The following is a 15,309-nucleotide window of genomic DNA, read 5'->3' as shown; positions in this document are numbered from 1 at the left end:
GAAATTTAGAAAATGGTCTGTGTTGACTAAATGGAATGATGATGCTTTGGCGGCAATTTTCAGAAAGGGTCTTTCTGAATCCGTTAAAGATGTTATGGTGGGGTTTCCCATGCCTTCCGGTCTGAGTGATTCTATGTCTCTGGCCATTCAGATTGATCAGCGTTTGCGGGAGCGTCAAACTGTGCGCGCTGTGGCGTCGTCCTTTGAGCAAAGTCCTGAGCCAATGCAGTGTGATAGGATTTTGTCTAGAACGGAACGACAAGGATTCAGACGTCACAATAGGTTGTGTTATTATTGTGGCGACGCTTCTCATGTCATTTCAGTCTGCCCTAAGCGGACAAAAAGGATCGCTAGTTCATTTACTATCAGTACTTTACAACCTAAATTTCTGTTATCGGTGTCCTTGATCTGCTCATTGTCATCATTTTCTGTCATGGCGTTTGTGGATTCAGGCGCCGCCTTGAACTTAATGGATTTTGAGTTTGCCAGGCATTGTGGTTTTCCCTTGCAGCCTTTGCAGAACCCTATTCCTTTAAGGGGGATTGATGCTACACCTTTGGCTAAAAATAAGCCCCAGTTTTGGACACAAGTGACCATGCACATGGCGCCAGCCCATCAGGAAGATTGTCGATTTCTGGTGTTGCATAATTTGCATGATGTTATTGTGCTGGGTTTCCCGTGGTTGCAGGTACATAATCCTGTGTTGGATTGGAAATCTATGTCTGTGACTAGTTGGGGTTGTCAGGGGGTTCATAATAATGTTCCTTTGATGTCAATCTCCTCTTCTTCCTCTTCTGAAATTCCAGAGTTTTTGTCTGATTTTCAGGATGTATTCGATGAGCCCAAGTCCAGTTCCCTTCCACCGCATAGGGACTGTGATTGTGCTATTGACTTGATTCCAGGCAGTAAGTTTCCTAAGGGCCGACTTTTCAACCTGTCTGTGCCTGAACATACCGCCATTCGGAGTTATGTTAAGGAGTCTTTGGAGAAAGGGCATATTCGGCCATCTTCTTCACCATTGGGAGCAGGTTTTTTTTTGTTGCTAAGAAGGATGGCTCCTTGAGACTTTGTATTGATTATCGCCTCTTGAATAAGATCACGGTCAAGTTTTAATACCCTTTACCTTTGCTTTCCGATTTGTTTTCTAGGATTAAGGGGGCTAGTTGGTTTACGAAGATTGACCTTCGGGGGGCATATAATCTTGTTCGTATTAAGCAGGGTGATGAATGGAAAACTGCGTTTAATACGCCCGAAGGCCATTTTAAATACCTTGTGATGCAATTCGGGCTCACTAACGCTCCATCTGTTTTTCAATCCTTCATGCATGATATCTTCCGGACTTATATTGATAAATTCTTGATTGTATATTTGGACGATATTTTGATTTTTTCTGATGATTGGAAGTCTCATGTGGAACAGGTCAGGATGGTATTTCAGATCCTTCGTGACAATGCCTTGTTTGTGAAGGGGTCTAAGTGTCTCTTTGGGGTGCAGAAGGTTTCTTTTTTGGGCTTTATTTTTTCTCCCTCATCTATGGAGATGGATCCGGTTAAGGTTCAGGCCATTCATGATTGGATTCAACCCACATCCGTGAAGAGCCTTCAGAAATTTTTGGGTTTTGCAAATTTTTATCGCCGTTTCATTGCTAACTTCTCCAGCGTGGTTAAACCCTTGACTGATTTGACGAAAAAAGGCGCTGATGTGGCGAATTGGTCCTCTGCGGCTGTCTCTGCCTTTCAGGAGCTTAAACGCCGATTTACTTCTGCTCCGGTGTTGCGCCAACCAGATGTTTCTCTTCCGTTTCAGGTTGAGATTGATGCTCCTGAGATTGGGGCAGGGGCCGTTTTGTCTCAGAGGGATTCTGTTGGTTCTTTGATGAAACCGTGTGCCTTCTTCTCCCGCAAGTTTTCGCCTGCTGAACGCAATTATGATGTCGGCAATCGGGAGTTGTTGGCTATGAAGTGGGCGTTTGAGGAGTGGCGACATTGGCTTGAGGGAGCTAAGCACCGTATTGTGGTCCTAACCGATCATAAGAATTTGATTTACCTCGAGTCTGCCAAACGGCTGAGTCCTAGACAGGCTCGATGGTCCTTGTTTTTTTCCCATTTTGATTTCGTGGTTTCGTATCTTCCGGGTTCTAAGACTATTAAGGCTGATGCCCTTTCTAGGAGTTTTTTGCCTGATTCTCCTGAGGTCCTTGAACCGGTTGGCATTCTGAAAGAAGGGGTGGTCCTTTCTGCCATTTCCCATGATTTACGGCGGGTTCTTCAGGAATTTCAGGCTGATAGACCTGACCGCTGTCCTGTGGGGAAATTGTTTGTTCCTGACAGATGGACTAGTAGAGTGATTTCTGAGGTTCACTGTTCTGTGTTGGCTGGTCATCCTGGTATTTTTGGTACCAGAGATTTGGTTGGTTGGTCCTTCTGGTGGCCTTCGTTGTCACGTGATGTGCGTTCTTTTGTGCAGTCCTGTGGGACTTGTGCGCGGGCCAAGCCTTGTTGTTCCCGTGCTAGTGGGTTACTTTTGCCATTGCCAGTCCCTGAGAGGCCCTGGAAGCATATTTCTATGGATTTTATTTCTGATCTTCCGGTTTCCCAGAGGATGTCGGTTATCTGGGTTGTTTGTGACCGGTTTTCTAAGATGGTTCATTTGGTGCCTTTGCCTAAATTGCCTTCCTCTTCAGAGTTGGTTCAGTTGTTTTTTCAGCATGTGGTTCGTTTGCATGGTATTCCGGAGAATATTGTGTCCGACAGAGGTTCCCAGTTTGTTTCTAGGTTTTGGCGGGCCTTTTGTGCTAGGCTGGGCATTGATTTGTCTTTTTCTTCTGCATTTCATCCTCAGACAAATGGCCAGACCAAGCGAACTAATCAGACTTTGGAGACTTACACTCACTGGCCACTTTATTAGGTACACCATGCTAGTAACGGGTTGGACCCCTTTTGCCTTCAGAACTGCCTCAATTCTTCGTGGCATAGATTCAACAAGGTGCTGGAAGCATTCCTCAGAGATTTTGGTCCATATTGACATGATGGCATCACACAGTTGCCGCAGATTTGTCGGCTGCACATCCCTGATGTGAATCTCCCGTTCCACCACATCCCAAAGATTTCATGTTGTTTACGCCAAATTCTGACCCTACCATCCGAATGTCGCAGCAGAAATCGAGACTCATCAGACCAAGCAACGTTTTTCCAATCTTCTACTGTCCAATTTCGATGAGCTTGTGCAAATTGTAGCCTCAGTTTCCTGTTCTTAGCTGAAAGGAGTGGTACCCGGTGTGGTCTTCTGCTGCTGTAGCCCATCTGCCTCAAAGTTCGACGCACTGTGCGTTTAGAGATGCTCTTAGGCCCACCTTGGTTGTAACGGGTGGCGATTTGAGTCACTGTTGCCTTTCTATCAGCTCGAACCAGTCTGCCCATTCTCCTCTGACCTCTGGCATCAACAAGGCATTTCCGCCCACAGAACTGCCGCTCACTGGATTTTTTTTCTTTTTCGTACCATTCTCTGTAAACCCTAGAGATGGTTGTGCATGAAAATCCCAGTAGATCAGCAGTTTCTGAAATACTCAGACCAGCCCTTCTGGCACCAACAACCATGCCACGTTCAAAGGCACTCAAATCACCTTTCTTCCCCATACTGATGCTCGGTTTGAACTGCAGGAGATTGTCTTGACCATGTCTACATGCCTAAATGCACTGAGTTGCCGCCATGTGATTGGCTGATTAGAAATTAAGTGTTAACAAGAAGTTGGACAGGTGTACCTAATAAAGTGGCCAGTGAGTGTATTTGAGATGCTTTGTGTCTGCCGATCACGATGATTGGGTGGCCTTTTTGCCATTGGCCGAGTTTGCCCTTAATAATCGGGCTAGTTCGTCTACTTTGGTTTTGCCTTTTTTTTGTAATTTTGGTATTCATCCTCGTTTTTCTTCTGGGCAGGTTGAGCCTTCTGACTGTCCTGGTGTGGATTCTGTGGTTGACAGGTTGCAGCAGATTTGGGCTCATGTGGTGGACAATTTGGTGTTGTCTCAGGAGGAGGCTCGACGTTTTGCTAACCGTCGTCGGTGTGTTGGTTCCCGGCTTCGGGTTGGGGATTTGGTTTGGTTGTCTTCCCGTCATGTTCCTATGAAGGTCTCTTCCCCTAAGTTTAAGCCTCGGTTTATTGGTCCTTATAGGATTTCTGAGATTATTAATCCGGTGTCTTTTCGATTGGCGCTTCCGGCCTCTTTTGCTATCCATAATGTCTTCCATAAATCTTTATTGCGGAAATATGTGGTGCCCGGTGTTCCCTCTGTTGATCCTCCAGCCCCTGTTTTGGTTGATGGGGAGTTGGAGTATGTGGTTGAGAAGATTTTGGATTCTCGTTTTTCGAGGCGGAGGCTTCAGTACCTTGTCAAATGGAAGGGTTATGGCCAGGAGGATAATTCTTGGGTTTTTGCTTCTGATGTCCATGCTGCTGATTTGGTTCAAGCTTTTCATCTGGCTCGTCCTGATCGGCCTGGGGGCTCTGGTGAGGGTTCGGTGACCCCTCCTCAAGGGGGGGGGGTACTGTTGTGAATTCTGCTTTTGGGCTCCCTCTGGTGGTTGTAGGTGGTAATGCAGTTGCCCCTGAGTTGCAGTCCTGGTTAGGTGTATCTGCTGATTGCAGTTCTGACTGGGGTATTTAGGCGTGCAGGATTCATTAGTCCTTGCCAGTTGTCAATTGTTGTTGGGAGGTGTTGGACCTCTGGTTGGTTCCTCCTGCCTTTCTGCCAAATCAGCAAAGATAACTGTCTCGTTTTTTTTCCTGTGGCACACCTGCTATGTGCTTCACAATTCAGTGCTATTCTTCTGTTTTCTTGTCCAGCTTAGATTGTGTCAGTATTTTCTCAGTCTTGTTGGATTCTCTGGAGTGGCAGATATACATTCCATGTCTTTAGTTAGATTGTGGAACTTTTTGTATTATCTGCTGTGGATATTTTTGGAAGGGTTTTAATACTGACCGCCTAGTAATCTGTCCTATCCTTTCCTATTTAGCTAGAGTGGCCTCTTTTGCTAAATCCTGTTTTCTACCTGCGTGTGTCTATTCTTCTCTTACTCACAGTCATTATTCGTGGGGGGCTGCCTAACCTGCTCTGAGGCAAGGTAGCATTCCTATTTCCATCTATAGGGGTATTTAGTCCTCCGGCTGTGTCGAGGTGTCTAGGGTATGTTAGGCACGCCCCACGGCTACTTCTAGTTGCGGTGTTAGTTCAGGATTTGCGGTCAGTACAGGTTCCACCGACTCCAGAGAAAGTTTCATACGGCTCCAAGGTCACCAGATCATAACAAGCAGCATCAGCATTGTGTAAGGAACTTATGTCTGTAAGAGGGAGAAGGGATTCAGAGAGTGAATGTAGCTTGAGGTGTTTGAGATTTCTGCTAGGGTGTGCAAGTTTGCGGAGTGGGGATTGTGGACCTGGAAAGGAGAAGGAAGAAAATGTAAGTAGATTGTGGTCAGAAAGAGGGAGAGGTGAGTTGGAGCCGTTAGATAGGATTCAGGAAACAGAGGCGGGAGAAGATGAGGTCCAGTAGCTCTATAATTGCCAGTTGAATAACTTTAGTTTCATTAAGGCAAATAGCTTTGTGGTTTACAGTTGTATATGAGGCAACTAGATGGCTTCAACTGTGATATACCTGGCAGGTTTTGGAAAGAGGTAAACTGTTGAAATTTATAACAAGTGTTTTGCATTTGCAACACTTTATTGACACCTGTGACAATTTGCAGTACACCTGCAATACTTTTCTCCAAGCGATGCATGTCACACCCACCTTCGTGGTTTCACCTAGGGTCCTTATCCTCAGCAATCAGTTCTGACAAAGTTCTGAATTAGGTAAAAGGAACTTTTCTTCATTAAATTTCAATCTGAGTGCCAAGTTTTTCATCGACATGCAATACTTTTCTGTCAATTCCTTCACCAGCACAACTGTGCAATAGTCTCTGAGTCAGTAACTCAGTAGTGCAGCAGGGACACACCCAGTGAAGGTCACAGCCTCTCTCTCTCATAGTCATCTCTCTATAGAAACAATATCTTGCAGTGACTTGCTTGGTACTTTGCACACAATTGCCTACCTTTCACAGTTAATGCATCACAGTGGCAGGAGTCTCCTAGCAATCTCTAATGTAGGGCTTAAGTTATCTTTACTTTCAGGCTTCCTAACTCAACAGGTGTAACTACTCATTCTCCTTCACACATGGTTATCTCCTGGTCATTTAAGTAGGTTACCTCCTCAATCTGGGAGTGTATTTCTCCTTGTAACTCTGTTGTGGTCTAACATCCACTCACACATCAGTCACATTAACCCCTTCATGACCCAGCCTATTTTGGCCTTAATGACCTTGCCGTTTTTTGCAATTCTGACCAGTGTCCCTTTATGAGGTAATAACTCAGGAACGCTTCAACGGATCCTAGCGATTCTGAGATTGTTTTTTGTGACATATTGGGCTTCATGTTAGTGGTAAATTTAGGTCGATAATTTCTGAGTTTATTTGTGAAAAAAATGGAAATTTGGCGAAAATTTAGAAAATTTCGCAATTTTCACATTTTGAATTTTTATTCTGTTAAACCAGAGAGTTATGTGACACAAAATAGTTAATAAATAACATTTCCCACATGTCTACTTTACATCAGCACAATTTTGGAAACAAATTTTTTTTTTGCTAGGAAGTTATAAGGGTTAAAATTTGACCAGTGATTTCTCATTTTTACAACAAAATTTACAAAACCATTTTTTTTAGGGACCACCTCACATTTGAAGTCAGTTTGAGGGTTCTATGTGGCTGAAAATACCCAAAAGTGACACCATTCTAAAAACTGTACCCCTCAAGGTGCTCAAAACCACATTCAAGAAGTTTATTAACCCTTCAGGTGTTTCACAGCAGCAGAAGCAACATGGAAGTAAAAAATGAACATTTCACTTTTTAGTCACAAAAATGATCTTTTAGCAACAATTTTTTTATTTTCCCAAGGGTAAAAGGAGAAACTGGACCATGAACGTTGTTGTCCAATTTGTCCTGAGTACGCTGATACCTCATATGTGGGGGTAAACCACTGTTTGGGTGCCCGGCAGGGCTCGGAAGGGAAGGAGCGCCATTTGACTTTTTGAATGAAAAATTGGCGCCAATCTTTAGCGGACACCATGTCGCGTTTGGAGAGCCCCCGTGTGCCTAAACATTGGAGCTCCCCCACAAGTGACCCCATTTTGGAAACTAGACCCCCCAAGGAACTTATCTAGATGCATAGTGAGCACTTTAACCCCCAGGTGCTTCACAAATTGATCCGTAAAAATGAAAAAGTACTTTTTTTTCACAAAAAAAATATTTTAGCCTCAATCTTTTCATTTTCACATGGGCAACAGGATAAAATGGATCCTAATATTTGTTGGACAATTTCTCCTGAGTACACCGATACCTCACATGTGGGGGTAAACCACTGTTTGGGCACATGGTAAGGCTCGGAAGGGAAGGAGCGCCATTTGACTTTTTGAATGAAAAATTATCTCCATCGCTAGTGGACACCATGTCACGTTTGGGGAGCCCCTGTGTGCCTGAAAATTGGAGCTTCCCCACAAGTGACCCCATTTTGGAAACTAGACCCCCCAAGGAACTTATCTAGAAGCATAATGAGCACTTTAAACCTTCAGGTGCTTCACAAATTGATCCGTAAAAATGAAAAAGTACTTTTTTTTCACACAAAATTTCTTTTAGCCTCAATTTTTTCATTTTCAAATGGGCAACAGGATAAAATGGATCCTAAAATTTGTTGGGCAATCTCTCCTGAGTACGCCGATACCTCATATGTGGGGGTAAAACACTATTTGGGTGCACGGCAAGGCTCGGAAGGGGAGGCGTGCCATTTGACTTTTTGAATGGAAAATTAGCTCCAATCGTTAGTGGACACCATGTCGCGTTTGGAGAGCCCCTGTGTGCCTAAACATTGGAGCTCCCCTACAAGTGACCCCATTTTGGAAACTAGACCCCCCAAGGAACTTATCTAGATGCATAGTGAGCACTTATAACCCCCAGGTGCTTCACAGAAGTTTATAACGCAGAGCCGTGAAAATAAAAAATAATTTTTCTTTCCTCAAAAATGAATTTTAGCCCAGAATTTTTTATTTTCCCAAGGGTAATAGGAGAAATTGGACCCCAAATGTTGTTGTCCAGTTTGTTCTGAGTACGATGATACCCCATATGTGGGGGTAAACCACTGTTTGGGCGCACGGCAGGGCTCGGAAGGGAAGGCATGCCATTTGGCTTTTTGAATGGAAAATTAGCTCCAATCATTAGCAGACACCATGTCGCGTTTGAAGAGCCCCTGTGTGCCTAAACATTAGAGCTCCCGCACAAGTGACCCCATTTTGGAAACTAGACCTCCCAAGGAACTAATCTAGATGTGTGGTGAGCACTTTGAACCTCCAAGTGCTTCACAGAAGTTTATAACGCAGAGCCATGAAAATAAAAAATAATTTTTCTTTTCTCAAAAATGATTTTTTAGCCCACAATTTTTTATTTTCCCAAGGGTAACAGGAGAAATTGGAGCCCAAAAGTTGTTGTCCAGTTTCTCCTGAGTACGCTGATACCCCATATGTAGGGGTAAACCACTGTTTGGGCACATGCCGGGGTTCGGAAGGGAAGTAGTGACGTTTTGAAATGCAGACTTTGATGGAATGCTCTGCGGGCGTCAGGTTGCGTTTGCAGAGCCCCTGATGTGCCTAAACAGTAGGAACTCCCCACAAGTGACTCCATTTTGGAAACTAGACCCCCAAGGGAACTTATCTAGATTTGTGATGAGCACTTTGAACCCCCAAGTGCTTCACAGAAGTTTATAACGCAGAGCCGTGAAAATAATAAATGTGTTTCCTTTCCTCAAAAATATTTTTTTTAGCCCAGAATTTTTTATTTTTGCAAGGGTAACAGGAGAAATTTGACCCCCAAAGTTGTTGTCCAGTTTCTCCTGAGTACGCTGATACCCCATATGTGGGGGTAAACCACTGTTTGGGCACATGCCGGGGCTCGGAAGGGAAGTAGTGACGTTTTGGAATGCAGACTTTGATGGAATGGTCTGCGGGCATCATGTTACGTTTGCAGAGCCCCTGATATGTCTAAACAGTAGAAACCCCCCACAAGTGACCCCATTTTGGAAACTAAACCCCCCAAGGAACTTATCTAGATGTGTGGTGAGCATGTTCAACCCCCAAGTGCTTCACAGAAGTTTACAACGCAGAGCCGTGAAAATAAAAAATCATTTTTCTTTCCTCAAAAAAGATGTTTTAGCAAGCAATTTTTTATTTTCACAAGGGTAACAGGAGAAATTGGGCCCCAATATTTGTTGCCCAGTTTGTTGTGAGTATGCTGGTACCCCATATGTGGGGGTAAACCACTGTTTGGGCGCACGTCAGGGCTCGGAAGGGAAGTAGTGACATTTGAAATGCAGACTTTGATGGAATGGTCTGCGGGCATCACGTTGCATTTGCAGAGCCCCTGATGTGCCTAAACAGTAGAAACACCCCACAAGTGACTCCATTTTGGAAACTAGACCCCCCAAGGAACTTATCTAGATGTGTGGTGAGCACTTTCAACCCCCAAGTGCTTCACAGAAGTTTATAACGCAGAGCCGTGAAAATAAAAAATAATTGTTCTTTCCTCAAAAAATTGTTTTAGCAAGTATTTTTTTATTTTTGCAAGGGTTACAGGAGAAATTGGACCCCAATAGTTGTTGCCCAGTTTGTCCTGAGTACGCTGGTACCCCATATGTGGGGGTAAACCACTGTTTGGGCGCACGTCGGGGCTTGGAAGGGAGGGAGCACCATTTGACTTTTTGAACGCAAGATTGGCTGGAATCAATGGTGGCGCCATGTTGCGTTTGGAGACCCCTGATGTGCCTAAACAGTGGAAACCCCTCAATTCTAACTTCAACACTAACCCCAACACACCCCTAATCCTAATCCCAACTGTAGCCATAACCCTAATCAAAACCCTAACCCCAACACACCCCTAACCACAACCCTAACCCCAACACACCCGTAACCCTAATTCCAACCCTAACCCTAATCCTAACCCTAATCCCAACCCTAACCCTAATTTCAACCCTAACCACAACTGTAACCCCAACACACCCCTAACCCTATCTGTAACCCTAACCACAAGCCTAATCTTAACACTATTTCCAACCCTAGCCCTAATTCCAACCCTAACTCTAATTCCAACCCTAACCCTAAGGCTATGTGCCCACGTTGCGGATTCGTGTGAGATTTTTCCGCACGATTTTTGAAAAATCTGCAGGTGAAAGGCACTGCGTTTTACCTGCGGATTTCCAGCAGATTTCCAGTGTTTTTTTGTGCGGATTTCACCTGCGGATTCCTTTTGAGGAACAGGTGTAAAACGCTGTGGAATCCGCACAAAGAATTGACATGCTGCGGAAAATACAACGCAGCGTTTCTGCACGGAATTTTCCGCACCATGGGCACAGCGGATTTGGTTTTCCATAGGTGTACATGGTACTGTAAACCTGATGGAAAACTGCTACGAATTCGCAGCGGCCAATCCGCTGCGGATCCGTGGCCAATCCGCTGCGGATCCGCGGCCAATCCGCTGCGGATCCGTGGCGGATCCGCAGCCAAATCCGCACTGTGTGCACATGCCATAACCCTAACCCTAACCCTACCCCTAACCCTACCCCTAACCCTAACCCTACCCCTAACCCTACCCCTAACCCTAACCCTACCCCTAGTTCTAACCCTAGTTCTAACCCTAACCCTAGTGGAAAAAGAAAAAAAAATATTTTCTTTATTTTATTATTGTCCCTACCTATGGGGGTGATAAAGGGGGGGGTTATTTATTATTTTTTTTATTTCGATCGCTGTGATAGAACCTATCACAGCGATCAAAATGTACTTGCAGCGAATCTTGCGGCAGATTCGGCGGGCGCACTGCGCATGCGCCCGCCATTTTGGAAGATGGCGGCGCCCATGGAGAAGACGAATGCACACCGGGAGCCTCAGTAAGTATAAGGGGGGGAGATCGGGGCACGGGGGGGGGCGTCGGAGCACGGGGGGGTGGCATAGGTGCACGGGGGGAGCGGACAGGAGGACGTGGGAGCGGAGCACAAGACAGAGGGGAGCGGAGCACAGATCGGTGGCTTGGGGGGGCGAAAGGTGAAATATTACAAATCGCTCTGATTGGCTGTTTCACTTTCAACAGCCAATCAGAGCGATCGTAGCCACGGGGGGGTGAAGCCACCCCCCCTGGGCTGAAGTACCACTCCCGCTGTCCCTGCAGATTGGGTGAAATTGGAGTTAACCCTTTCACCCGCTCTGCAGGGACGCGATCATTCCATGACGCCACATAGGCGTCATGGGTCGGATTGGCACCGACTTTCATGACGCCTACATGGTGTCAAAGGTCGGGAAGGGGTTAAAGACATAAATAGTTAAATTAATCATTAGTGATGAGCGAGTATGCTCGTTACTCGTGTTTCTCCGAGCATTGTGATGCCCCAGGGTCCTGGTCATCACAGAGGCATTGCTTTACTCATGAGAGTCACGCTTGGAAGCGAAGGAAGATCTCTTTCACCAGGTAATCATCATACACACAACATGTTCACACTCCAGGCCAGAAGGGGAGCTCTGAACCCAGATTAAGGGGAACTTCCATATATTCTGGTCTAGAGGGAAAGAAAGTGAGGCAGTCTGTGAGAGGACAGAGAAGAGAGCAGTCAGACCTTGAGTGTCAGAAGGACTGAAGGGGACGTGCAGCCAGAGTTGCTGCAGCTTCTGGACAAAAGAGAGAGAATATGAAAGGAAGAATATTGTTTAGTGAGTGTGCAGGAGAAGGAAGCACAGGAGAGTGACACAAGGGGAGCATAGCAGCGCTTGGGCTACATCCCTGGACTCACATGCACATGCTCGGGTGGTCTCTGAGTATTTTGGCGTGCTCGGAGATTTAGTTTATGTCAACGCAGCTGCATGATTTTTGGCTGCTAGACAGCTTGAATACATGTGGGGATTCCCTAACATACAGGTAATCCCCACATGTATTCAAGCTGTCTAGCAGCCGCAAATCATGCAGCTGCGACGACACAAACTAAATCTCTGAGCATGCCAAAATACTCGGTTACAACCCGAGCATGCTCGGAGAAACTCAAGTAGCGAGCATACTCGCGCATAATTATTAATCATACTTCAATTTAGCATTGTTGCATTGCTGTATTTTAATGTAGCATTAGAAGGGCAAAACTACATCATTCTGTAACATACGCTATATGGACCAATATCACGAAAACTCTAGTCCTCACGGCCCCATTCTATAATAATGGCCCCATTCTGTGCCTCTGTCCTTCATTCTGAGCCATTCCACTAATAATGTCTTCCATCCTGGGCCCCATCCTATAAAATTATCCCCCATTCTCGTTGTCTTCCAGGTATAATATCCCCCATCCTGGTCCCCTTCCTGGTGTAATATCCCCCATTCTGTGTCCCTTCCTGGTATAATGCCCCTCATCCTGGTCCCCTTCCTTTCTTCTCCAGCATAATTTAAAGAGAAACAACAGATTATTCTTACCTTTCCCACTCCCACGAAGTGTGGCATCCTCTTCTATAACCGGCACAGAAGCCAGCTGCTGACTTCAGTGTGCCAGCACGGGCAGTATAAGATGTCACTGCTATGTACTGCACTTCTCCGGCCAGCCGACGTCTGCTGCCAGCCTCTGATTACGTCGCAGCATGCATTGCTGTGCAGGTAGCTGGCGGGTCGCTGTGACGCAATACATTTCAGCTGGATGTGCTTTTCAGGACTCACATCCAGGTGAAATTGGCACTGGTGTCAGCAGACCTTCCTCTTGCACGGGCCCGGTCGCAGTCTCTGTGACCACGATCGTTACACCACTTGTGGCTCACAAATGCTTCCATTTTCAATAATATCACTCACAGTTGATAGTGGAATATTTAAGGGGGAAGATATTTCATGAACTGACTGCTTACAAATAATAGTGACATCCTATTACAGTAAAACATTAGAATTCAGTGATCTCTTTAGAACGACCCATTCTTTCACAAAGGCAGACTGCATGACGTGGTGCTTGATTTTATATACGTGTAGCATTAGGGCTGAATAAAAAAACACAGTTAAGTGAATAATTTTGTGATCCATATAGTGTATCTACCTATAAGGGAAAATGCCACCTACCACTAGTACTTTGCTGGTGATACGCAGCACAATACAGCATGGCATAACATTGCATGACATATCATAATGACATTTGTATTATAAGGGGAAAACGTTGGTAACCAGGTGGCATTTCCATTGCAACCGTGTCAACGATGACCCACAGCAACCATTAAAAGGCGTAGTAGTCCTTTACATTGCACAGGCAGTGAGGAGCGAGCCCCATGCATGGACTGTAATTCCATGGCATTTTTGTATGTGTTCAGTTAAACACCATAGAGAGAAGGGACCTTTTTAAAAATCATTGTATTGCAAAGTCCTTTTAATCTTTGATAAAAAAAAAATAAAAAAATAGGGCTATAAAATATAAGAAATATTTGAGAACCTCTTTGAAGTCTAAATAAAATCTCTACAAAGAATTTGTTTTTGCAGTGTTGAACAGAGACAATAAATTATTTGATCATTTTATTGTGCAGGTTGCTATGGCTAAAAGATTGCCAAAAATATGTACAGGTCAAGTTGCAAATCAGCATCATTCATGTTTATTTGCAACTTGTTCACACTGGTGTCATATTTGGATGCATGGATTGCTGAACTTCCTCCCCTGCGTGTAAATCATGTGGAATGGATAGAAAGCAACAAAGCAAAGCCGTCTATATGGACATGCAGGTCTTTGAAAGCTTAATCCATAAACACCTTTGTATCTTCTATCTTTTGCTGCATTCCTGACAAATCAGCATTTTAATACATATCTAAATGAAGCATTAAGTGCTCTGGGAGTGACAGAGCACTTTGCAAGCCTCTGCCTCCTAAGGTTGTTTCCCAACCTAGCACTAGCCTGTTTAGGTTGATTGATAGCTCACCGTGTGATGTCAGATGTCATGCAAGGAAATCAGACAGTGAGCTGTCAGTCAAGATAAAGAGGCCGGGGCTAGGTGGGGAAACAACCTTGGGAGGCAAATACTTGCAAAGTGCTCTGTCACCCCCAGAGCACTTAACACTTCATTTACATATGTATTAAAACCCTGATTTGTTGAATTTCGCATGTTACACTTTTGTCTGAAAATCTGCCCTGGCTCAGAAAATCCCTTTCATAAATAGATGCCTTAAACCTGATCAGATTAGTGTACTTACTTTAAAAATCTTTCTCAGAATAGATCTATAATCGTGACATGAAATTGAACATTTTAGGAGTCCTTCTCATTTTAATATCAGGCAGGGAAAGTTTCTAAAAGGATTATACCACAATTCTGACACAGATTTTCAGAGTTAGTACATCAGCCGGGTAATTGGGTTTACGAAATCTATTTACCGCAATAATATAGGCATTTTTAATTGTGAAATATGGTGACAGATAGACATTATTGTCCAAGTCATTTTCTCTTTTATTGTCTTATTGAATGAGTAGTAACTTTTGTATTTCCTCAGACGGTCCAGATGACCCGGTCTTATAGCAGCACGGACAGATGATTCTGCAGGGAAGCTCAGTCAGTAATGCAGCAGCACCGGAAATGTAGCCGGGTTAGGTTAGTGAAGCTGAAAATTCTTGGTGTAACTGATCATGAAAGCTGGAGAAGTGGAGGCATCGGTGTAGGAGAACTAAGTAACAGGGCTGTGGTGACTTGATGGAGCAGAGCTGAGTAACAAAGTAGTGGTGACTTGAGATAGCAGGGTAGGAATGAAATTGTAAAGGGCAGTGGTGTATCAACAGGGAAGCCAATGACCTGAATACTCAGGTAGTAGCCTGCCTGAGTCAGATCTAAATAATGTCACCGTCAGCATGACATCATCAGAATGCACCAGGCTGTGATAGCAAGTCCGTGCAATGGGAATGATGCAAGGTTCTGTGCTGGAACTGGGACAGATAAGGGATGGATGTATAAGGGGGGCCTTATGTTTCTGGGACAATTTATGTTTGAATGTGTGGCAAGAAAGGTAATGTCAATGCTCACAGAGGTGAGGTGGATCCGCTAAGCCCCAGGTTCAGGTGGGTACACAGACCCCGGGCGTTTATGTAGCAAGCTGGACGGCACGTAGGCAGATAGAAATTGGAACACTCTGGAAACTCAGGAGTAGCAGGATGGATGAAGTGTAACCCAGTAAGGATGGAAGCAAGTAAGCACAGTATTGAG

The sequence above is a fragment of the Ranitomeya variabilis genome, chromosome 2, assembly GCF_051348905.1.
Source record: "Ranitomeya variabilis isolate aRanVar5 chromosome 2, aRanVar5.hap1, whole genome shotgun sequence".
Lineage (NCBI taxonomy): Eukaryota > Metazoa > Chordata > Amphibia > Anura > Dendrobatidae > Ranitomeya > Ranitomeya variabilis.
Note: the sequence above shows the minus strand (reverse complement) of the source record.